The following is a 25,963-nucleotide window of genomic DNA, read 5'->3' as shown; positions in this document are numbered from 1 at the left end:
TTTTATGAATAAAGGTACTATCTAAAAGAGTTTTTTTTTTTTAAAAAAATAAAGTTTCTAAAAGGTTAGAATTGTGATATACCCATCTATCTATCGATATTTATGGAGCTATGAAGATAGGATGTTACCATATGTATATGCATGAGATTTATTGAAATGTATATTAGACTGTTTTCTAATTGAATCTGATTGGGTTTTAGTTTTGACAAATTGTTGAATTCCTGAAAACAAATGAGCGTTGAAACAAAGGTAGCATTTAAATTTAATGGACATCAGCAGAAAACTTGTTTCTGACCTTAAATTTGCAGCTGAGCAAAAATAAATTGTTAGGTTGAATTACAAATTGGGTGTTTCTACGTACTTCTGATTTTAGTTGATTCTTCAAAGGAGACGTAAATCCCTAAGGAAGCAGCTTCTCTCTCCTAAAGGCGATTTGGAATTGTAGGCACTCTATTCAAGTTTTAGCTATACTAAAATTTTAATGGAATCTATAAAATATTTTTAAATGGCTAATGACATCAGTGGAGAGCTGCATTTTGCATAGAACTATTAACTGACTCCCCACAGAGACACATTGCAACGAGCACTGATACCTAGGCTGTATGTGGAAGATGTTCACACTGAGCTCTGCGATGTAGGCATAAGAGAGAAGGAGTAGAAAAGTGCTTGTTGAGGGGGAGTGGATGGTGATGACACAGTAAGAGAGAGAAAGAACCACATGAAATGAGTTGAAGCCAGTGGGGAGAGTCAAGGATCCATACCTACTAGAATAAAAGGATAAAAGGAGCTCAGACTATCCAGGATTCATTCCTGTGAAATTATTTTTTTGTTCATGTACATTTAAAAGTATATATACATCTGTTGTTTTATTAGTCTTTTGTTTGTTTAAGACATGGAGACACACACTTTGAATTGAATGTAGGAAAGGGAAAGTTGGGTGGAAAGGGGAAATTCAATTACAAGGGTAGGATTTCTAACATTGTGTATTCAGAGTACAAAATGTGTTTACTCCCATCATAAGAATAAAGGAACAGTTCTGTATCTTGCCAGAATTCAAGTGCTTTGGTCTGGTAAAACTCCTGAAGGGAAGATGTTCTAGGACATGTGTGTTTGTGCAAATGCTGGGAGTAAAGTGTGGAGGAGTGACCTGGGATGGGAGAAATGGTGTTTATATTGTCATCTCTCTAAACTGGTCATTTGGATTCCATGAAATAGGGGTATTTATAAACAGCTTCTGTTAGACAATGAATGCTAATGAGTTGATGCTGTGTCTCTAATATCTTAGATGTAATATTTATATGTAAATTTAAATTCATATAACAAAAGCCTTAACAACTGTTTTTGCAGAATGACCAGAACAACTGGTCACTATGATGCGCACTGACCACCAGGAGGCAGACACTCAACTCAGGAGTTGCCGCCGGTGGTCAGTGCGCTCCCCTGCTCAGCCAGAAGCCAGGCTCATGGATGGCAGTGGTGGGAGCCTCTCCTGCCTCCACAGCAGTGCTAAGGAGCAGTGAGCTGTGGTAAGGAGCATAAGCTGGCAGGTGGTATGGCGCAAGGGGTCTCAGGCTGGACTGAGGGACACCACCACCACCAGCCCAAGAATTTTGTGCACCAGGCCTCTAGTGTTTAAATAAAAGACTATTCAGACGTATTAGTTTCGGTGCTATTTTTAGATGAATGGGACTGCTCAGTTTTCTCAGATGCACATGAGGATTAACCCACTCCTTTTGTGTAGGATTAAGTCTGGCAATGGAGCTCAGAGAGCAACCTATTGGAGTAGCAAGCACTTTTGTGTGTAAGGTTACCTGAAAGTTCTACTTTTGACCCTTTTAAAAGGGCTCTTAACCTGTTAACCAGGGAGTTCCCTTTTTAATTATGCAACCTGTAATGGGCGCGTACTCTTTCACTAGGATGTGTCAGTACGTAATGCCCGGAGGATGTAATTTCATATTATTATTATTATTTTATTTATACTTAATTAAAATAAATGATATATATATATTTTCATTTATTTATATATAAAGCACAAAGGGAAATACAAAATTACAAAAAAATAGAAAAGAATACCAACAAAAAAATAGAAACATCGAATTAAAAAATTAAAAATTTTACAAACAATTATAAAGATTACAAGAAATATATACCATCCCTCTCAGGGCGCAACATATATTTCCAGGACGTATTCATACGCCCTACCCATTCCCGATATTGTTTACATTTGATGTATTTATAGGTCCCACTCAGTTAACAGGTTAAATAGCTCTTCATGTTGTATATTATTAAGTGAAGTTATTTATGTAATTTAGTAACAATATTCTTAATTTTGTCATCTAGAGAGAGGCAACTTTAGTCAGGACTGAATATCCTTCTCTATGTTAAGTATGATTATGAAAAAAAAATAAAGAGCATTATTCTGTTCTATTTTTATACAGGTTTATACGTCCTGGAAATAAATTGAATTTCAATTAAGAAAATGTCATGCCTGTAATTTATTTTTATTATGCAGGACTCTTAAGTTTTATTCTTAAACATATATGACTTTTTCTGTAGGAAATTATAATTATAATATCAACCTTTAATTTATATTAATAAGGATGCAGTAATTTTTTAATGTACTTTAGGTTGGAATTTAAGTTTAATATAAACACAATTTTGAGAATTGGAAACAAACTGTCATAAGGCTAGTGTATAGGGTTATTTATATTCAAGAGCACTAAAACTAAGTTATAAAGATATTGTTGAGAGATTTGTTTCATCGTGTTTATTATCGCTGGCTGTAGAAAATGTTGTGGTAATAATGCTTGTTGAGATTTAGTTGAGAGTTAAAAGGCTAAAAATCTTCTGATATTTTAAGAGCTTACCACAAATTATGTTGTATATTAGTTATTACATACATATTGCAACATAATAATAAAAGTAAAGCCTCAAAACTTGCAGGTTGATTAATAAGTTAATGACCATGAATTTAAATGAGCATTAAAAGCATTTCTATGGCATGTGATAAAAATAGTGATGTAATTGTCACAATGTCTAAATTAGATTACATGTAAGACACATGCAATGCTTTGCATAAATATAGTTACATCAGGCCAAACATGCTCCCAAAGAGAATTTAAACTGAAAATCGGAGAATAAAACATTGGAACATTTTCATGGAGAGGTGATTAACAAGTAATTTTTAAAGAGGAATTTACATGAGAATTGTTATGATAAATTTTTTATGAATTTGCCTTTTTGGCTCTCATGACTTTTGTTATTTGCAAAAGTGCTCATCAGCCTTTACTCTTCTGAGTATTAGATTCTGTGCGATACTTCATTTTCTTAAAACTTAAAAAAAAACACTCTTAAGACTATAAGTTATAGCATTGTCTATGATTAGCTTCTGCTAATATTGAAGTTTTTCCACCAATTCACAACCTATATTACTTACCCTATTTTTTTCTCTCCTACTCCATTACAGATCCTACCCATTTTTTGTCTTTTTCTTATGCTGAAAACTCCTCTGTGAATGCCCGGTCTTTCCCCTATGTTTCAAAGTCTAATAATCAGAAAACTTCTCTTTACAGAATCTTCTGAATTCCTCATTATACAACATCAATTTCCCTTTCTTAATCTTTATTCAGTCTGTAAGGTTACCTAGTATCTACCACATTGATTTGCATATAATGGTATTTAATAGTTTGTAGATGTGAAGTCTGAAATAACATATTCCCATCTATCTATCTATCTATATCTATCTATCTATCTATCTATCTATGTGTGTGTGTGTGTGTGTGTATATATGTATATATATATTATATATATAGTTTCTTTTTATTATATATAAAAGTACACATACAGATATGAGATTTTTGTCCCCTTCAAAATGATTAAAGTAGATCCATCTGTCACCCATTATTACTCCCACTTATAAGTGGAGTAGATAAATTGAAATGAATGAGCTCCTTCCATCTCGACGATTTCCACTGAAGGAATATTTAAAAAGCTAAAACATTTCTCACTATGAAAGTTATAATTTACCTTGAGAATCTACTTTCCCTTTATCCTCTTTCAATGAGAATAAAATCAATATTCAAATATACTAATATATAAAGCAAATAATTTTCAATTATTGAAACACACTCTTCACCAAAGGGAAATTGCCTAATTGTACTCCTCATTGGCTTTGTGTCACTTGGCACATGTCATTGGAGAAACATCTAACTTGAGCTACTCAACAAAGGCACTTTTGCCTAAAGCAAACACTGCCTTTTGAGGATATTACTTATCTAACATCAGAATCAGTAGAAAAAATATATTGTAATTTGCTACCTCTTCCATTTATTCATTCATCATCAGTTCATTGTTTACCTACTGCCTTCACAAGTGCTCTAGCTGGAGTGGAATTACATGCAGAATTTGAGTCTCTTATTTTGCGTGCGCGCACATACACACACACACACACACACACACACACACACACGTACACCATACATAAAGGCATACTGAGGATACAAAATATATCCTTTTTGGTATGGCTTAGCTGGTTGGAACTTTTCCCCATACACCAAAAGGTTGCAGCTTTGATTCCCAGTCAGGGCACATACCTAGCTTGCTTGTAGGGTTTGATCCTTGGTCAACCTGTCAATGTTTTTCTCTCTTTCCCTTCCTCTCTCTCTAAAATCAATAAAAACATATCATTGGATAAAAAAAAAAATCCTTCTACATGCCTGTAGAAGCTATCTTCTTGTTCTTATCATTTGTCACATCAATGTCAATTTCTTCCATGTTCTTCTATATATCATCATTCTTGTAGATGGTTGGGAATCATTAAAGCAGTCCATGATAGTTATTTCTAAGTTTTCAATAATTGTTGAATTTCATGACTAGGAATTGTGTGGCCATTTTGGATTGCGTGTATGTTTGTAGATGTGAAATATAAAATAATGTATTCCCGGCTCCACAGTAGAGTCTCTTTAGGTTAGGGCCTGGAAGTACCTAAACTCGAGGTGTAGAGGTTGGGAAAGGACTAGGATTATTTGGGAAGTTGAGATAAAATTAGGACAGTTGGGATTGAGACAGGGCCTTTGGGAATTAGGGCTCTCAGGGAACTGGCAATTCCCAGTAGAAGACTAAGGATTTTGAGGGAATTGGTTCCTTTAATGCTTTAGCCCTTACGTTAGTTTATATTTCTTCGATTTTGTGCTACTCAAAGTACTTTGGAAAGGGAAGAAAGTCATTGCAGGCAGAGTGGTGTGGGCAGAGGCATATAATTTATAATGTGGGATGTCCATTAGACTTTGCAAGTGCATATATACGTATGTTTGTTCCTTTCTATCCATAGGTACCAGTATTTTTAATGCATTTGGCCTTTTTAAAATTATGCCACTAGATGTCAGCAGCAACCTCCCAGGGTTTCTGTGGCCTTCATTGGCGAAAACAAAAAACAATTGCTACTTTATTAGAGCACTTTATCTGAGAATAGTAAGTACTTATTTTAAAAGTATAAGAAGTATTTCTTGAAATATGAGAAGGATTATAAGCATCACAAAATATTAATACTTGGGAAAAAAACTTTTAAACTGGGGTTTCTGTTTAGGTGAACAATTACTTCTTCTAGCATCCTGTTCACCAGTGAGATGGCATGAAGAACCATGTGTGAGGTTGAGTACTCTGTTAGAAATTATATCTGTTGCCAAAGCTCTAAACTTCTGTTTCAATATTTTCTTATTGATTTATGCTGTGATTGCAGGAGTATTTGTGCCTTGGGTTTGTTTCGTTCTGTTTTTGTAGAAGAAGCATTTTCGGTGCTTCAGCCCATCAGAAGATTGTGTGGTATAAATTTTTCAGCATCCACATCTGTACACTGTTTACTTAGAACTGTCTAAACTTTCCTGGATCTGTGCTCTGTTGTTTCAAAATATTCAGAACATTTTGAAATATGCCAAGAGTGTTATGGGTGTTTGCTCACCAGTTGACAAAGAAAACAATCTAGAAACTGAAAAAAAAAAGGTATTTTTCACATGAATTATAATACACACAATTGTTTAATCCTTAAAGCACCAGGTTAAAAAAAAGCATCTTATTCCCCCCCCCCCCCCCCGAAATCAATAAGAAAAATATAGTATTGGCCAATGTTTATTAGACACTAGTAATGTTATTTTTAAATAATATCATTAATATACAGTCAAATCAGATTCACATTAGCAGAAAGATTCAGACTGTTAGATTTTAATCATTAGATAGAACTCAATCTTAGGTGATTGGCTATGATTTGACCAAGTATCAAACCTATCTATCTATCTATCTATCTATCCATCCATCCATCCATCCATCCATCCATCCATCCATCCATCGATCTATATAGAAGCCTAAGTGACTGTTACAGCCAAACGACCAGAATGATTGGTCAACCAGTTGCTATGACATGCACTGACCATCAGGGGACTGACACTCAATTCAGGAGCTGCCCCCTGGTGGTCAGTGTGCTCCCATAGCCATCCTCTCGCAGTCCTACCCGCCCCCCTCCCCCCCCGCCCGGTCCTAATTGGGCAGGCAGCTGGCCAACCTCCAGGGGTCTCTCCCTCCACCTCTGGCTCCTCCCCGTAAACCAGCCCTCAATCACCAGCCAGGCTGAGGGACCTCACCCATGCACAAATTTGTGCACCACACCTCTAGTTTTAAAATAAAACTTAAAAATGTAGCCTTACTCTAATTTTTCTCTCTTGGAAAAATTCTGCTTTTAATGCATTTAAAAAATATATTAGGAAAAGCTAAGAAAGAGAATTATGAAAACATGTTCTTTATTGAAACCAGTTCTCCCAAGAAAAATACTAATGTAAATGTTATACCCTTATCACTTTTAAGGCTAAAAAAATGTTTTAGTTACTGCAGTAAGTGGAAGGTGGGCTAGGACATAGTCTAAAGAAATAATTTCATATATACTGAAGTTGTAGTCAAGAATTATTGGTTTAACTTCATAAGATTATCACTTTTTGTGCATGTTGCTATTTTAGAACTACTACTAAAATTAACTTATCAAGATTTTCCGCATGATAGTGGCTGAGTTATGTTTGTAGGTGATGAGGCAAACATTTGGAAGCATGCTGCAGTTTCTTGACCCATGTAATATGCTCTCGGGAGCAGATGCTGTGGGTAAGGGCTGCTCATAAATGCAAGGCACATCGTTAGCCAGATGTTCAGTGAAGGCAGTCTCAACATTGAACCTGGTGTGGGAGCACACAGCTGGCTTGCTCTGTAACCCTGTGCTTCCAGTACTTAACCCCCTTAGAGGGTTGGGCTGGGATGAGACCGAGAAATCTGTCCTCAGTTTGTCACTTTCCTTATCATTTACAAATGGTTAAATGACACAGATGTTCCTGAAGTATTTTGTATGAGAGACGATGCCAATTTTAAGCAAACTGTTTTAGCTCCACATTGAGAAACTGACTCCAACTTCCATATGCACCAGTGAGTTTTTCCTCAACATGTTCATTTGTCTGTGCATTGACATGATTAAGTGAAAATAGAGAGAGGGCTGGGTTCTCTCTGGGCTCTTCCAGAAATTCAGACACCCCAGCCCAATGCTGAAAGACCACTTTTCCACAGCTGCATCCCGAATGTCTCTTCACAAAGTTTTCTCACTGGAATACAGTGCTACTGAATTCAATGAGTATTACACAAAAATAGACGAAAGGATAAAAGGTTTCATGGCTCACTAATTTTAAGAAATGCTGGGTTAAACAAAGTTAAACAGGTTTCATTATAGCAGGATTTTCAGAGACTAATGTTCAAATGAGCATCATAAAACTACAGAAGGAAGATATAAAATTCAGCATTTTACAAAACTACCTGGTCAATTAATCATGTAATAAAAGTGTTATTGTCCATTTGCAAGGGAGAGGTTTGATGTTCGATCTAATTGGTGACATGAGAGCTGGGCATATATCCGATATTAGATATTTATACAGGAAGTGTGAAGGACTTTGGAGATTGATTATTTTTAATGCATTGACAGGTTACCTGTTTCCTCATTATGAAAATATGCTTACTTTTTCTTATGAATTTATTAAAATTGTGATACATTTAATAGATCAATATTCTGTCATTATTAAATCTCACAAACCTTGTGGAAGACACCTTAAGTTTAATTTTGTTAGGTTTTGGAGTTTAGTCTGGGGAACTCTTTTTCTTTAAGAAGTTACCCCAATCCCATTCTGTGTGGTATTGACAAATTTTGGACCAGACTAGTAGCAAATATTGATGGATTACTTATTTGATGCCAGCACTGTTCTAACCACAGTACTAAGAATTAGGTCCCACTGTTATCTCTTGTCATTTTGTCACAATTATACTGTGTTAACAAACACTCAATGAGCAAAACCCATTGGCACAAATCTGCAAATTGTGTAGTTTACACTGGTCTTAGCTGGGTTTGCTCTGTATTTGAAGCCAGCTGGAAAGTCAGCTATGGTTTGACTTTGCTGATTTTGTCTGAGCTCTCCCGTGTCCATGACTTTGGCTGGGACAAATGGGCTGATTGGCTTTGTTCTATAGGATTTCTCCCCAACAGTCTAAACTGAGCTTGCCTTTATGGTGGTATCAGGGTTCTGAGAGAAAAACAGCAGCAATGCTTAAGCTTTCTTGAGGATTGGGCTTAGAACTGGCATAAAACCACTTCTACCACATTCTATTGACCCAAGCAAGTCTGAAGGCTAACCTGGAATCGAGGGATGGGGAAATACTAGTAGACTCCATCATTGCACAAAAAGAGTTGCAAAACCACATTGCAATTGGTTGGAGACAGGAGCAGGGAGAATTGGAATCATTTTTGCAACAAATCTATCGGAATCTCCATTTCACATGGAAGAAAACTGAAATGCAATGAGATGAAGTCACCTGCCTCTAGAGTGGACCTGCACCCTTTAACTGGCCTAAAGTAAAGTTGATTTCCCAGGGCCCTAGGTCCTTCTTCTAGCTGCTAGATATGTGGGTAATGGTTTATTTTCTTGTCCACATTAGTTTCCTTTCTTCAATCCTACCTGACATTCTGAACAATTCAATTCACAGAAGCTATCCTACTCACAAAAGATATCCCTCTGAAAATACTTGGGGGCTCTGTTCTCCCAGCAGAGTCCGCACAAGCATGTGAGGTTTCTGCTGACTTGCAAGTGAACTCTGGCTTTGGAGTGGATATTACATCCTTAGAAAGGAAAAGAATAACTTCATGGCAAAAGGGCCTTTCTTCTCTCTGGGTATAAGTTTCCTTGAAAGCTTGTTTATTGATTTTTCTTGTAACAACTGAGCTTGCAAGCTATAAAAGAAAAAACCCATACAAATAAAAGCAGGGAAATAATATCAACGACCAACAAGTTTTTCATCAGTTTTATCTCATTTGTAATCAATCACACAAGACTGTGAAAGGAAAAGCACCCTATGCCCCATTCCAATTTTTTATGATGCAGTTCATGGAATTTAGTTGACCAAAATGGAAAGGAAAAGTTTCAAGCAGGGTCCATTCCAATTAAAAGTAACCATGTACAAATTAATGTCATCCTGTGAGGAAAGTGCCAGAGGTGGGTGAGTTGAAGAAACCAAAAGCAATGCAAGTTTTAAGAAGGAGGTAGGATAGTGTTCAACACTGCAGAGTATTCAACTGTGAAAGCATTTGAAGGGGTACATTAAATATGAGCAATAGAAGGCCATCAGTGACATCATCCAGAGGAATTTCAGTGGATTTGCCAAAGCAGAAACAACAGATTGACATTGGGAAGTGAAAAGGCAAAGACAGATGATATAGATTACTCACTCATGAAGCTTGAAGAAACACACACACATACACATACACACACACTCACACTAACATACATAGTTTTTTGTGACACAATTACTGCTTTTTTATGTGACCTGCACTCTATTTTTATTTCTTCCATATAACTTCTTTTAAAAAATGCTTGCCTCAGTCCATTAAATTGATTTTGTAACTCGCTCTAGGGGTCTTGATGCATGAATCAGAAAACACGATCTTGGGCAGCAATCAAGATAAAAGATTGCTCCTGAGACCCACGTTCCCTACATGCCTGCCAGTCTCCTATCTTGGCACTTGAGTTGAAACTTTCAGAAACATTATCTCCTCTTACATATGGAATTTTCACCCTTCCATCTGTAGCCACAAATTGAGAGTCAATAGAATAGCTAATCCCAACTGATTTAAATGTCCTCTTAGGCTCATTGTGCAGCAAAACATTGGCTGTGCTTACAGATGATGGTTTTTCTGCCAACTAAACAATATGGGCTCATTTCCCACTTTAGTTCTTTTTTTGCTTGTTTGTTTGTTTTGTTTTATTCTTTGGGTGGAGGGTAGGCACATGAGATAAACATACTAGGTGTTCATTACACAAGTAACATGCATTAGCTCATTTATATCCTTTCTCTAAAGTCAGGTTTTCAATTACTTGTGTTTCCCACTTTGGTTTTATTCTGTTGCTCTGACATGTGAGCTGGAGATACATGACTTATGCCAGAGTATTAACTGTGCTGAGAAACTTTGATGCCAATTGAGATATATAATGGATCGTTCTTGAGCAGTGCTTTGTATATCTTAGGCTAATAAGTATTTATCAAGAAGGCCAATGAAATTAAGTGATTTTTATAAGTTAGAAAACTTAGAGTAGGTCAGTAAAAATGATTTCTTCCTGTTCTGTAAATCCATGCTAATAAAACAGTAAAGCTTATAGGACAGTGTGAAAAACAAGCTTTACTTTAAAGAAAATTTAAATGAGGGGACTATAGGTATTAGGTTCCCCCCACTAAGATGGACTGTTACTAAATTGTGCAAAAGGAGAAGATGCAGGTCTTTCAGGAAAGAGGTAATTAATGGAGAGGATCTATTAGGGACAATGGTAGGGTGATTCTTTTTAAAGAGTAGAAAGATCCCCTCTCCTCTGAGGTTGGATGTTTGAATAATAGTTTATAAACTGAGCGTGGGAAGATGAGGAGGTTGTTTATTAATGTTAGTGGATTTTCATTGATGGTGAGTATAATGTTGATTTAAAAAGACATTTAAATCAAGATTTTCCCCTCAGAGTAGGAGAGTGTTAGGAGGGTGCTTGAAGATAGCATTGAAGTTTTGGAGTTGTCATTGAGTAGAAGGAGCTGATCCAAGGAAAGGCATTGATGGACCTGGCAGAATAGAATGTATCAATCAGCAGTCTCAAAGTCTGTCTTCTGCTTCATTGGCTTAAAGCCATGATCATGAATTTATAATTCCCAACAGCTGGATAAGGCCCAGAGATTTGTTTTGTTCTCTATTGTTCTAATAAGTCAGATTTAAAAAATGAGTAGTTTCATGAGCATATTTTAGAATTTCAGGTTGAAAAACCCAGTCAGAAGATCTGGGAATAATTCACTGGAGCAGAGCAGTGTCTGCTCCCTTTAGAAAAGGCCTGCATGGCCATAGTTGGTTTGGCCCAGTGGATAGATAATCTGACTGTGAACTGAAGTGTTCCAGGTTCGATTCTGGTCCGGGGTACATGCCCAGGTTGTGGGTTCCATCCCCAATAGGAGCTAGTTGATCAATGGTTCTCTCTTATCATTGATGTTTCTATCTCTCTCACCCTCTCCCTTCCTCTCTGAAATCAATAAAATACATTAAAGAGAAAGAAGAAGGCCTGCATTGTTCTTGCATTTCAGTCCCCATTGTTACCACAATACCCATTTGCCCATGACCCTCACAGATGTTGCCTATCTGGCTCCTGTGGGCCTATGAATATGAAATTCCTGCTTTAAATCTCAGCCTATGTGTTTTGTCTTTGAAATAGGGAATCATGGTTAGGGTTATTTATTTAGCCTTAGCCAAGGGTGGTTGCAGCTCAGTGAATTAGTGATTTTTAGGGTCTGGTTAGCAGCACTGGTGGCTGTGCTCTGGGTAGGATTCATGTAATAAAATATGAGACAGTTTATAAACAACACATATTCCTGACCTGACTAGATGGAGAGCAGAGCAGGTCTTCTCTTTCCTGTGTGTAAGGCCTTTTAGCAACCTAAGTTATTATTCATGCACTGAATCTCTCAGAATTGTTATTAAGTGCCTACCGCGAGTCAAGAAGTCTATTAGTTTCTGGATTTACAAAGACAAACAAAATATATTTGGACACATATGCCCCCCTCTCTCATAGAGCTTAAAACCCAGAAGGGGAGACAATTTAACAATTACAACAGCGCATGCTCTGGGTATTCCAAGGTATGGTGAATGTTCACAGCCAAGACAACGGCCTTTATGTAGGATTTAAATAAAATAGATATCCCAAGGGTTATAGTTTTATCAAATTACATGTAATTCATACATCATTGTACTCATCATCATATCAGTAAACACAGTTCCTCCCTCCCTCCTTACCTTCCTTTCTTCCTTTCTTCCTCTCCTTTTATCTCCCTTTCTCTCTCCTCCCTTCCCCCCTTTTATTAAACCACGAATATTCGAACATTCTCACATCCTTATGACAGATGACTTCCACTAATTTATTGCTGAAAATTGGCCTTCTCAAGGTGAGTTCATTGCTTACCCCCCAACTCCTGTACTTATACACCTCACCCATTGGTTCATTGTTTTTAAGTTTTCTTCATCTGCTTTTCCATGTCCATTCAGGCCTCCTTATCTTGCCACCATGTTGCATCCTGTGTTGCTGATGAGGACTTGGGTCCTTTGCACTGTGAAGCACAGCTTCCTCTTTCAGTTACTCCTTCTGACGCACCCTCACTGGCTTTGGAGAGGGACACTAACCTCCTTTTGTTCAAAACAAGTTCTGCAGTTTTACATATATAAATATATACAGATATAATGAATGAGAAGGCAGAGTCCTTTTCTTTTCCTGGAATCTCACCTTTTTTTCTGGCTATTCAATGCTTCTTGTTACCTTTTTTTTTTTTTTTTTTTTCATTTTCAGGGTGTTTCTGATGATCTTTTCAGCCTAATGGTACCTAAAAGGCTGTGACTGCCATCATTATTGGATCTCATTTCTTCAGAGATGGCTTGTGGTTGATCTTCATGATTTTTTTTGGCCATACTGTACCCTTTTAGGTCACCTTTTATAGTACAGACACTGGGTGGAAGGGAATGACCACTAACCACTGTGGTAATATAGTGAGTATTGCTTCTTCTCCCCTTGTCCTACAGCAGGCAGGGGGTGGGTAACTGTGGCACATCTTGGCTATTATCTGCCATAACTGTACTAACAATAGACCAGATTGTCCTCTCTCTCTGACTTTTTCTGTGATTCTGGTTGCCTTCCTGGGGCTTGCTTCTTCCTACCAAGACTGGCCCTTTAGCCGCTCACCAGCCCTGACATCTTCCCAGTAAACTCCCTTATGATTTAAGGTTGACAGAGCCAATTTCTGTGTTTTTAATTAATGACTCTGACTGATATATGATCATAATATTTTCTGAGGTAATAAATGTGTAAAAAATCTGTTTTTCAACATTTTGCAATATTTTGGGTACAGCGTTAACTAAATATTCTTGGTCCAAATAGTTTTTATATTGAAAATATAAATTGAAGACATTTCACTGGTTCTTAACCACAAAAACACACATAATTTCAGAGGAAGGTCATGTGACCTGATTCTAAGAACAGATTATAGTCTGAGGTAGAAAAAAGCACCTGCTGTAAGAATTAAAGATGTTAGTTCCATGGGGATGGTCTAGGAGGAAAATGATCAATAAATTGGACAAATACACAAAATCTAGATTTTTCTTAACAAGAATGTTTTTTTTTAAAGTAATGATAGGTGTTAATATAATTCAAAACATATATTTAAAAGAAAAAAATTTCTCTATCCCACAATGGAAAATAATACAGAAATGCAGTTCTATAGAAATCTAACTGTCTGGGCCCATTTTTGAATATCTGGCTCCGAATGGATTGAGTTGAGGGAATACCAGGTATAGCACAGAGAAGAATTATTAAAACCATATTCAACTCAGAATTGTTTTTTTTATGGGAAAGACAGATCATGCAGTTTCTTCATCTAGTGCATTTTTAAGTTAAAAATGGCAGATAAGCATTCTGTACCTTCATTTAAATAGCAAAAGCTTTATACAAATGGACTAAACCAGATTCTTTATTTATTGAGCTTAATTTCTACACCCTCTGCTTCTGGCCTTTTGTGGCTTTAAAAGTTACTATGTGGCTTCACCATGACCATAGACTAAAGACAACTTTTGACCTTTGTTTACTATCTAAACTAGAGATGCTGATATCAGTATTCAGTTGCTGGAGACTTTGCCAATTGTTTAGCTATTAGATCAGACATTTTCAACCAGTGTCCTACAATAATATTTAAAACATTCAATACCTGGCCATTTAGTCAGGGACACTGACCTCTTTTCCCTTAGATTGTCAAATTAAAAAATGACAACAGCCAACACAACAATAGCTGTCAGTGTGAGTGAATCAAAATTATACCTACTTTTTGTTATTTCAGCAAAAATATATTTTTGATCTGCTACAGAATTTCAGTAATTGATTTATGTGTCCATGAGATGAAAAATGTTGAAAATCACTCTATCAGATCATGGCTGCATGACCATTGATTATGCAACAACATGTCATTAGTGATATGACAACAGAAGTTTTGATAGAATAATGAAAACAAAAGTTTGATTGAAATGGTTTCAAGGAAAAGATGGAAAAGACAATGTGAGGACCAAGAGTATAGACAAATCTATTGAAATGTTTTATTGCAGTGTTTTTCAACCTTTTTTGGGCAAAGGCACACTTGTTTCATGAAAAAAATCACGAGGCACACCACCATTAGAAAATGTTAAAAAATTTAACTCTGTGCCTATATTGACTATATATAAAGTAATTCTCTTGAATAGGAATCAAATAAACACAAAGAAAGTATTTTATAATTACTTTATTATGAAATATTAAGTAAACAAAATAGTGAAAAATTATGAAATTCTTGTCTTGTCTGCACCTACGGCACACCAGGCAACATCTCGTGGCACACTAGTGTGCCGCGGAACAGTGGTTGAAAAATGCTGTTTTACTGTATAGGGAGGGAAAGTAAGGGGTTATATGCTAAATTAAGCATTTATAAATAGATTAAAAAAATTTTTTGGTTAATCCTCACCAGAGGATATTTTTCCATTGATTTTTTTTTATTTAAGAGAGAGTAAAAGGGTGGGGGAGAGACAGAGACAGAAACATCAGTGTGAGAGAGACACACCAATTGATTACCTTCCTCGTGCACCCCTTCCAGGGCCTGGGATTGACCCTGCAGTCAAGGTACATGACCTAGACTGGAAGTGAACCTAGGACCCTTCACTTTGCAGGTCAACACTCTATCCACTGAGCCATACTGCTTAGGGCTAAACAGATCAGAATTTTAACAGAATAGAATTTTTCATCATGCGCTATCCCCTTTGTAAATTTAATCATGTGTCACATTCTGACAAACTAGTCTTAAATTATATAGCCTTTTATTTTGTTAAATATGTAGTATTCTGGGAATTTGAAATTCCCAAATAGAATCTTTATCATTTTGAGTTTATCTGGTAAGGATGTTGTTGTTATCATCATTATTATTGCCATTTACCTATGAATGCAGGAGGGAAAAGGGATTTGAGTAAGGCAGTGCCTAGAAAGTGATTTGCAATGTCTTATCTCTCTATATAAAAGGCTAATATGCTAAGTGTCCCTCTGACCATCCGATCAGTTGCTATGGTGTGCACTGTCCACCAGGGGGCAGGATCAGAGGAGGGGGGGATATTGGGGATAGAGAGAGGTGACTTTTCATTAGAAGTCATTAGAAGTCAATTCTCCAGGTGTCTCTTTTTCCTGGAAATTATGAAGTATTGTACAGCAAATAACAACACATCTTATGCTGCTTACAACTGACATTATTAACACATGTAAGATGTGATTCTAAGAAGTTTTTAAAAATTCATTATTAGTATAATAAATGATAACTGACATACTTTTAAACTAAAAGGAAGTGAAAGCTTGCCATTGTCCCTATTGTGCTTCGCTCTCTCCGGCCTAACCATTCTAAGAAGAAATGCACACAATGGAGTGTGCTGAGCTGCACACTGTGGTTTCATCTACTTCCTTGCTGGAGGAAAGTACTTTTATGAAAACAAGTAAAAGATGTAAAGGAACGTCATATAATAAGTAATTTTACAATAAAAGAGTGGAACTACGAGCCTACTTTTGCTTGGATATCCTCAGTGTTATCCAATTTGCCCCCTGACAAGACCCCTCAACTGGCTGGCTGGCAAAGGAGTTGGTGAGTTGTGAGGCGCAGGAGGGGATGGCTGCAGCCCATGGTTTTGAAATGTTCAGAGAACTATGTAAGTAGTAGCTGATTGGTAAGACAGAGGGGGACAGGGATTGAGTTGGCACTGCAGATGCCATGGTAGAATAGTTTAAGAAGTGAAGAGAGAAAGTTGGGGAGACACTGATGGTGTAGTTTGTACAGGAGGTGGATTTGGGGCAAATCCACAAAGTTAGGAACTGGGTCAATGATTGCCTTGCAGTGATGTTTGTATACAGCGTGTCCTTGAATAACAATGACATTTTGTTATAACGTGGACGAGAGGCCATAGGAATTTAACTTTTGTTGATATCATTTTGCCTACAGTAAAATTGGTTTCTTTATATGTCATTTTGCTTAGAGTCGCAGAATGTGAACCTATATGTTTTGTCCCCTCAGCTAGATTTTATGCTCTTCGAGGGTGGCAGCCTCGTTGTCTAATTGCCTCCTCGAGGTGGTGGACCCGGTAAAGGAATGAGGTTGGTTGTTGCGGAGAATCTCAGGTGAAGTTTTCAGGTACTTTCCCATCGCCTACAGGACTACAGTAATGGGCTCAGAGGCTCTCTCTGACTTATTAGAGAACATGGTACAGGGCAGAGAGGAAACAACTCATTTTAGGATCAGAGTGAACTTCTGTTCTTCTATGCTAGTGTCACCTTCCGACACTCTGGGTTCTAAACACTGTCTTTCTAGACGTCGAGCATCTTTCTAACCTTTTCGTCCTCTGAGGGTTCCTTTGATACTCAACATTTTCCTGCTTGACCTGGATTACTTGTCTAATTCTCATAGTCCCAGCTCACTCTCTGGGAACTTGACCTGGGGCCTTATTGACAGTATCTAGGCTTTGTCTTGTTTGTCCCTTGCAATCCAATATCCTGATAAGAAACATTGCCTTCATTGAGTGAATGACACGTATGTGACTAGTAGACCTCTGCCTGACAATTAAGATGTGGTTGCAGTTGGCCCTGTGGATGGATAACGTAGGGCTCTGCTGGATACAGTACGATAGTCATCTTAAGAAGCATTATGTAACTGATTTAAATTCTGTAGCACAGTTTATTAAATCATATGTATTGGATAGGGTCCCGCGTTTGAGGCATTAAGCTAATCACACAATGCAACATCTTAGTTTTCCTTCAATCAGCTGTTTCAATCATAGACTGACTATACACACTATTTTAACAATAAACTAGTACTTATTTACAGATTCTTGCAGGAGGAAAGTGACAGCTGCATTATACTTGATCCCTTGCTTAAAAAAAAAAAAAAAGGAATGTATTGAGAACTAAGACATTCAGATCTTTTGCATGGGGAAGAAGGTTTTCAGCATTATTAAAATTTATTTCAATATATTTTTTACAATTTATTTTTAGGGAAACAAAATATCTATTCAGTTTAGCAGAATCAACCGCTTTGAGCTTCCTGGCTAATGGAAGGCATGCTTTCAACTTTGGCAGGGCTGCTTAAGAATTAGCTTTGTGTTTGGGACTCTTTCATTTCTTGGCTCACTGCTGGACCACAATTTCAGAACATCTTATCTTTGTGCAGTCCTGAAGGAGGGTCAGTGATTTTGATGCCTCCATAAGAGAAGATTATTCTACCAGTAATGCTTTGCATATTTTATGGATAAAATTTATTTTTACCACACAGGCATCAATACTAACACTTAAAGATGATTAAGGAGATCTTCTAGGTACAATTTTTGCATATTTGTCCTCCTCTACCTACTCATAAATACCCTATGTTAAAACTGACCAACACTGAGAGGTAGTTTTTAATTAAGAAATTGGTTTCTTAAGTTTTTGCTTCTAGTAGAGAAACAGTTTTTCCTAAAGGGTATTGGCTGCTATCCCTGTGCATATAATAAAAGCAAATATATTTTTCAAAAACATTAGATAATTTAATCAGAGAACATTTTGACAAATTTAATCTGAGAACATTTTTAGGTTCACTGTAAATCTTGTTGGCAAATAGAAGGAAGTGAATTATGAAACGGTAGGAGGGATAGCTACTATTAATATTTGCCTTCACTATTTCTTTATCTTGTAATAGTTTTTATTTGTTTGTCACCAGTAATCTATTTAAAGTAGCAACTGGGCAGGTGAGAAGCCAGCCTGGCCAGTGGCTTCTGAATTAAGTCTTTAACGGGACAGAGAAGCTGTTCCACATGCTCATTTTCTTCTCTCTGTGTTGGCCCAGCATTAATCTGTCGTGAGAACACTGGGTAATTCTTCATCTATTTTAAGTCGAAAGAGGGTGCTCAACTTATCTGATAGATCCCTTTAATTTAGGGGAGTCAATGAGGCCCAGAAAAGTAAAGGATCTGCCTGCCTCTGGCGAGTGACATAGTTGGAAATGGAGCTCTCACCTGGTTCTTTCCTACATTTGTTTAGTGGAGCTTCATCTGCTTCTGGAAGGGATGGCGTGAACAAAGGGGGCTTTGTAATCCCCAAGGTCAATAGGCAGTGCTTCCCAAACTTTTGACATATGTGTACCCTTTTATAATATTCGTAACGCTGAGTACCCCTCGTACTCATGAGAATGTAGAATTAGGCGCAGCTAAGCATGGTGCAGTGCATATCCCCATCAAACTCCAGTGCAACGAGTACCCCCACCAGACTCTTCCCATACCCCTGGGGGTATGCGTATTACACTTTGGGAGACACTGGTTTAGGGCCGTGGTTGGCAAACTGTGGCTCATGAGCCACATGTGGCTCTTTGGCCCCTTGGGTGTGGCTCTTCCACAAAATACCAGGGCCTGGGCAAATCTATTTTGAAGTGGCGTTAGAAGAAGTTTAAGTTTAAAAAATTTGGCTCTCAAAAGAAATTTCAATCGTGGTACTGTTGATATTTTGCTCTGTTGACTAATGAGTTTGCTGACCACTGGTCTAGGGGTTGTGTAGTTGAGAAGTGCCTACCTTTTTTCTGAATTACCTTGAGAAAGGTTGGAGAAAAGAGAACAAAAGCAGATTATTCAGGAGTCATAGAATAAACTGAGGTTATCTGTATCAGGTAACTAGATTAGTGATGCTGTTTTCTTTCCAAATCTGAATTGTCGATGGATAAACAGGTGTGATCTTATTAATGCTTTTGAGACACAGGGGACCTGCTCTGACATTGTCTTCAATGGTCTTCCTACCTCTGCCTGACTGTAATAAATATACACAGGGTTTGACCTTAGAAGGTACAACCTGAGTATTAATCAGGGGACATTTTTTTCTGGTACCATCTGTTTTCCAAACATGGACCTTGTGGCATATGTTGTATTATGTGGATCCTGAGAAACTAAAATTAACAACAACAACAACAGGCTGCCAAATGTTTCAAAATCACATTCACATTCACGTCTTGGTGTCAGAAGGCTATCATTCCCCTCTGATTGTTTTCAGTGAGGTTTTTGGGTTTGTTAGAAAGTGTGATGACAATTACAGCTAAAGACAACATGAAGATGAGAAGGAAAGGAGACCCATTGGGAAGGGAGGTGCACTTGGAGCTTCATATGAAACAGATGGTTTTCCTGAGTTCTTAGTTCTGTGGAGTCCTGCAGCTCAGCTGGTCAGCACAGACTGGATCGTACACATTAGGATAACTGAGAATTATATTCAGAACGAAACAGCACGATGGGAAAGAGAGCTGGTTATAAACAGCTTTTGGGTTTGCTTTTCTAAAAATAGGTTCCAGGGAAAGGGTCCTGACTGTGGGTGAGGAGGGGCTGGGGCCTCTAGACCAACTTTGACCGCTTGCTGGGCTTTACAAAGAAGTCACCCTTCACTATTTACTGGACTAGGAAAGGCGGTATTGGAGGCCATTGAAAAGTCTAAATTGGCTTTTTTAATGAAGCTGGAAGCGCCGGGGAGGCTCTCTTGGAGGAATGGGAGACGACCGTTTACAATTCCTTTCCTGGTCCTTTTTGCCAACTCTCCAACAGCTCCCTGCAGGAGAGCCGGGTTTCTTTCAAGATTGTTTCAATGTTAAATTGACACTAAATCAAGAGCACAGTAAGCCCCAGCCTAGTCTTTTTAAGTGAAGAAAATTTCCAAGGCAGCCCAGCCTCCTGTGGGGAGCTGACGCAGAAGTGGGGAGACAGCAGGTAACACCCCTGAAGATGTTGGGGATGGGAAGTCAGAATGAAAGGATTTTATGTTTACTTTAAAAGATGTCCTTCATTCATATGTCTTTTTCCTCACCACAGCCTCTTGTATTACTTGTTTTATCTGATAAATATTGTTCTCTAGTCTGCAAGAACAAAAATTACCTTTGAAGCATTGTTCTCTGTGTTATATTTAGGCTGACTCTCCAGCTCATCCTTTTCTTACCTGCATGATTCCTTGTTGGCTCAGGCTCCCAGGCAGTATCTGCGTGCTTTGCAACACACCTGAGTCATATATTAACGGATCAATAAAAGACTCCTTATTATGTCCTAAAAGGATAATCAGAATGAGATGGAACTGATGGTTACTAGAGCTTTTATTTGCAAAATATAACAAGGATGTCACTTTCTTCACAAATATATACAGGATAGTGCACTATGGAAAATATTTTGAAATGTACAAATGTCAATTCATTCTGTTATGTAAACAGTAGTTGTCATCTATTTATATCTATCTATTTATCTTTGCATTTTGCAAGATAAAGAAAGTTTATTTGACTTTTAAAGTTGCATGAAACCAGAATCTAGTATTTCTTTGTGAAGTTAGCTTGATAGTAAAGGAGGAACTATTGTTTTCTAAAGGATTGCTCAGCTGTGCATGAACATATGCATGTGTGTATGGCAGAATGTGTTTACTCACAGATGTTGATCTCGAACAACTGTGAGGCTTTGTGATGTGAACTGTGTTGTGGCCCATTCTATACCGTCAGCTTGGGCTGCTTCTTTAAGAAGTTTCTCATTGCAGATCTTGAGAATTAACAGCATTGAATAGAGAAATATCACTAGCTCTTCAAACATTTTGCAGCCTTTTTGTTTCAGACTGAACTTGAAAACAAGAGTCTGGGTAATTCTGTTGAAGGAATCATAATTTTTTTTTTTTTTGGTTTAAATCTAACCAAATAGATGATTATGAACAGACGGCTTGGCAATGCCAATTGAAAACACTCAAGATATTTTTTTTTTGAGCGAGAGACTATAATTTCAGAAAATTGTATTCATTTCACAAATATTTATTGTCTGCCAATGGGCTGAGCAACTTCTCATGGTCCTGGGAAGTAGCCCTTCTAAGGAATCCTTAAGGCATGGACATGTGAGTTAACTGCTGTGAGAGGGACACAGAGAGGCCCGCTAGCTTACTGAGATGGCTCTGGACGCGTAGCAGAAATCTTGTCAGGCAAGATTGTTTCTGTGAGGCAAAGAAGCACAGAGTGAAGTTTAGTCCAGACTTTCCTGTGGGATGGGGTTCCACAGGACAGGTAGAAAGGGCTGGGCAGACAGGGAAACAGGACAGGCCACGGCATCATTGGTATGAGAACAAGGACAGTGTCATCCTAGCTGAGTAGGCTGTGCCTGCTCTTGACAGGAAGAGGAATGTTTTCCATAGAACAGTGTTATGGGAAGGCATTCTAGTATAGAAGCAATAACATGTAGAGTTGTGAAGGCAAGAAATATCATAGTGTATCAGGGAACTTTACATAGTCTTGAAGTATTTCCTGACAAAATCTTGGTCTTGCCCTAGCCAGTTTGGTTCAGTGGAAAGAGCATTGGCCTGTGGACTGAAGGGTCCCAGGTTGATTCTCGTCAAGGGCACATGCCTGCATTGTGGGCTCGGTCCCCAGTGTGGGACTTGCAGGAGGCAATCAATGGTATTCTCTCATTAATGATGTTCTCTCTTCTTTTCTCCTCCTCTCTGAAATCAATAAAAATATATATATTAAAAAAATATTTAAGAAGTGTTACTCTTGCCCTAACTGGTTTGGCTCAGTGGATAGAGCATCCGCCCGTAGACTGAAGGGTCCCAGGTTCTATTCTGGTCAAGGGCATCTACCTTGGTTGTGGGCACATTCCCAGTAGGGAGAGTGCAGGAGGCAGCTGATAGATGTTTCTCTCATCGATATTTCTAACTCTCTATCCATCTCCCTTCCTCTCTGTAAAAAATCAATAAAATATACATTTAAAAAAATCTTGGTCTCTTTAGCATTCATAAAGAAAACAAATTATATTTCCTGCAGCAGATGTGAGATACACAAGATAAGAAAATGACCTTCAGTTCTCTACTAAAGAGGATGACTGAGTATTGATCACAGGGTTCATTCTGGTGATGAAATGAATCAGGAGCCTGGCTGATGTGCTCAGTGATTGAGCACCGATGTATGATCCAGGAGGTCATGATTCAATTCCCAGACTCCTGGTCAGGACACATGCCAGGGTTGCAGGCTGGATTCCTGGTAGGGGGCATGCAGGAAGTAGCCTGTCAATGATTCTCTCTCGTCATTGATGTTTATCTCTCTTCCTCTCCAAAATCAATAAGAATATTTAAAAAAAGAATCAGGAAAATGTTTTGAAGACAAAATTTTCTGAAAAATCAAAGCTGTAAGGTGAAGAAAAAAAATGATAGTCTGGAAGGGACAGGTGTCTGCAGGAGAAGGCGGAGTGCAGCTTTGATATCTATCCATGGATGGTGGGCCATGGGAGAATGAATAAGCCATATATAGTGCTGTCAGGCAAGATGGTTTCTGTGAGGCAAAGAGGCACAGAGTGAAGTTTAGTCGAGTCTGTCCTTTGAGCTAGGGGTTCCACAGAACAGGGTAGAAAGGGCTGGGCAGACAGGGAAACGGGGCACGGCCAAGGCATCATTGGTATGGGAGCAAGGACAGTGTCATCTTCGCTGCATAGGTGATGCCTGATCATGACAGGGATAAAACATGTAGGACCTGAGGTGTGCATATGGCCATTGAGAGTCCCACAACATCCCATTCTGTTTGCAGTGTCTCCACAAATATCCAAATTGTTCAGTCCCCAGGATGGTATCTTCTATTCCTAGCTATTTCATTGCAGCAACCAACAGGCTCTAGTGTTCTCCAGGCCTCCCACTTGCTCACTCTTCTGGCTCTCCCCTCCCTGCCTGGTTTTGGCCTATAGAACCCTCCCAGCTCTGCTATCTAGACTAGCCCAAGGCTTCTGTATTCCCTGCAAGGGTTTTCTTGAGGAAGGATGGTTGTATAAGAGAAAGAGTTAGCAACCTCACTGTCCTTGCAACCCTTTTTGTTTCAAATCCTGGAAAATGTAAAGCTGAATATGCTTCCCAGCTCAACTCTGGAAGACCTTATGCTGTGCATTTTTGTGTACAAACTGCCTTCAGAGCATCATTAGATTTTTAGTAATTATTTTTTCGCTCTTGAATTTTTTCATTGGTTAATTTTATGCTTTGGCATCGTAGCTATTTCAGAAAGTCCTTTGAAGTATTTTTGAAATGAATGGAAAATTAGTAAGGAAAAGTAATCAAATACTCTTTCTAATCTCATGCATACTTTGAGGTAATCCTTCAGTGCTTCTCTGCCTTGGAGCAATTTCTTGATTCCTTGTTAGTGGGTCAATTTCACCTCTTCTCTCTGATGTTCTTTTTTAGTAACTTTCAGCACTCATAGCTTTCAATAATAATGATAAAAATCTTCCATTTTACTAGTGGCAAAATTCTATGTTTGTCCCCAGTTTTTTAAAGAATCCTGTTATGTTTCTCCCCCGACCACACCCCTGAAATAATCAGTTTCCAGTGAACAAGAAAGAAAACCTTGCCACATACTTTTTTTTCTTCTTCTCTAAATCCACTTTTTTTTCTTAGTACCAAGTCTTGATCATCATCCCTTACCTCCGAGAGATTGGATAATTTCTGCTATTCAGTGTTTCTTGGGTCAGATAGCTTCCTTCCTAATTTCTAGAGAGTGGAACTAAAGGGACACATACTCTTTTCTCTGTTGAAGTTATTTTCTCTTAACAAAGGTTTATTGTTCTAAATTTTAAATCCCATATGGAACGGAGGAATAAACAAAGATTGTCATTTATTTATAATTGAGGTTGTCTTTTGGGGCGTGTTATGTAATCTTTGAAACATATTTTATGCTACAGGAAAATTTATAATGGCTGATAAGAATTGTCAAAGATGCATAATATTTTGAGGGTCCCTGATCTGCCCTTTTCATGAAAATAGTGTGATGAGGTTATGCCCTGTGTTTTATTGCTATTTTGACCTCATCTGTCCTCCAGTCTTCATGATGAATCCTGACCACTGAGTGTCTGGGCAGCTCACACAGAGAGCAAACTAGCCTCTGGGTCTGCCTCTCAACTTGGATTTTATTTCTTGGCTTTAACCCAAGATACAGCTTTATGTTGCTTATCCAAGTTGGCAGCCAAGGTTATCATAATAAGCTTATCTCCCTACTCAATGTTCTTAACTTACAGTTGGTGACTTTGTCATTTCCTCCCTAACTTGCCTTAACTTTTACCTTCTGTTAATTGAAAACTAGCATATTAGCCTATACCACTTAAGCGTTTAAACTTTAGCATTCTGGAGAATTCAGTACATTCTCATGGTTTATCTAGGGAGCGGAAACCACAGTCTCAGTGTCTTGGAAGCAGTTCCAGACTTGATTCCCACCTGATTCTAGAGTTTAGAAAAATCTAATCAACAACTGAGGGATTCAGTCACATTTAATGTTGAAAATAAGCCTTCTGGGATCTGTGAAGCTGTGCCTGCTATTTGTTACTCACATCAGCCATTTAGTTTCTCAAATCAAATATCTTTTTTTATGGCTCATATAGAGTATGCAGTTAACCTTTTGTTATTATCTAGATGATTCTTAGTCTTACACATTTAAATCAGTTATCTTGATATTTTTAAATTCTATGGATAAATTTGCACGTAGAAACCTATTTGATTCTAGAGAAGGTATAATTGGTGTGTAAACTTAAATAGTACTTTAGCTTGGTAGGGAAACTGTCGACCATTTATATTTGTAGAAATGATTATAGATAGAATTTCAGTGGAATGACACTACACCATATAAAAAACCACATTACAAAATTTTCACCATGAAAATCACTATAATATTTTTTATAAAAGATTTTTCTCACCCTTGAACAGTCTTTGAAATATTATTTTCTAAGTCTGTCTACCCCAGGAAGGATTGTCCTAAGGTGCAATTGGCTTTTTATTTTATTTTATTTTTTGTTTTTTTAACACCCTGGCAGCCAGGAAGGATCTATAAAATGGTAACTATTCAAATGTTCTTCATGTAAAGAACTGTATATTTCCCTGTGTCAGGCAAGTAGAGGACTGTGTTGGCAGAAGTCAGCTTCTGCTTATTAAGTAATATCGCTATGGCTTGAAAAGCTGGGGAGCAGCGTATCTGAAGCTACAGCTTTGCTTTGATATACCGCTGACTATTATGCCTTTCAGAATTACGGAAGATATACTTAAGCCTGAGTCAGGGAATAATGTCAGAGAAAATAAGTGTCCACTTTTTTGGCAGCAGTTTAAAATATATTAAATTATAGAGATGTTCAAGGTCACACATATGTTCTTTGATTTATTCCCTTTTATTAATAAATAACCAATGTGCATTGTTCAAACTGATCTTCTGAGGCTTGGATTATCACTCTGGCTAATTTTTTTGTAGTCATATCAATTTAGTCCAATTACAGTTTTGCCAAATAACTATTAATAGTAATACG

The 25,963-nt window shown here is 37.7% G+C and overlaps 1 protein-coding gene across 2 annotated transcripts in view; it reads left to right on the top strand.

Annotated features, from left to right (window-relative positions):
* Positions 1–25,963, top strand: part of INPP4B (inositol polyphosphate-4-phosphatase type II B) — a 560,042-nt gene that overhangs the window by 89,236 nt on the left and 444,843 nt on the right. The gene's annotated exons all lie outside the window — the stretch shown is intronic.

Source organism: Pipistrellus kuhlii, unplaced genomic scaffold (genome assembly GCF_014108245.1).
Source record: "Pipistrellus kuhlii isolate mPipKuh1 unplaced genomic scaffold, mPipKuh1.p scaffold_m20_p_8, whole genome shotgun sequence".
Classification (NCBI taxonomy): Eukaryota; Metazoa; Chordata; class Mammalia; order Chiroptera; family Vespertilionidae; genus Pipistrellus; species Pipistrellus kuhlii.
The sequence above is the reverse complement of the archived record's forward strand: the minus strand, read 5'-3'. Positions and strand labels throughout refer to the sequence as shown.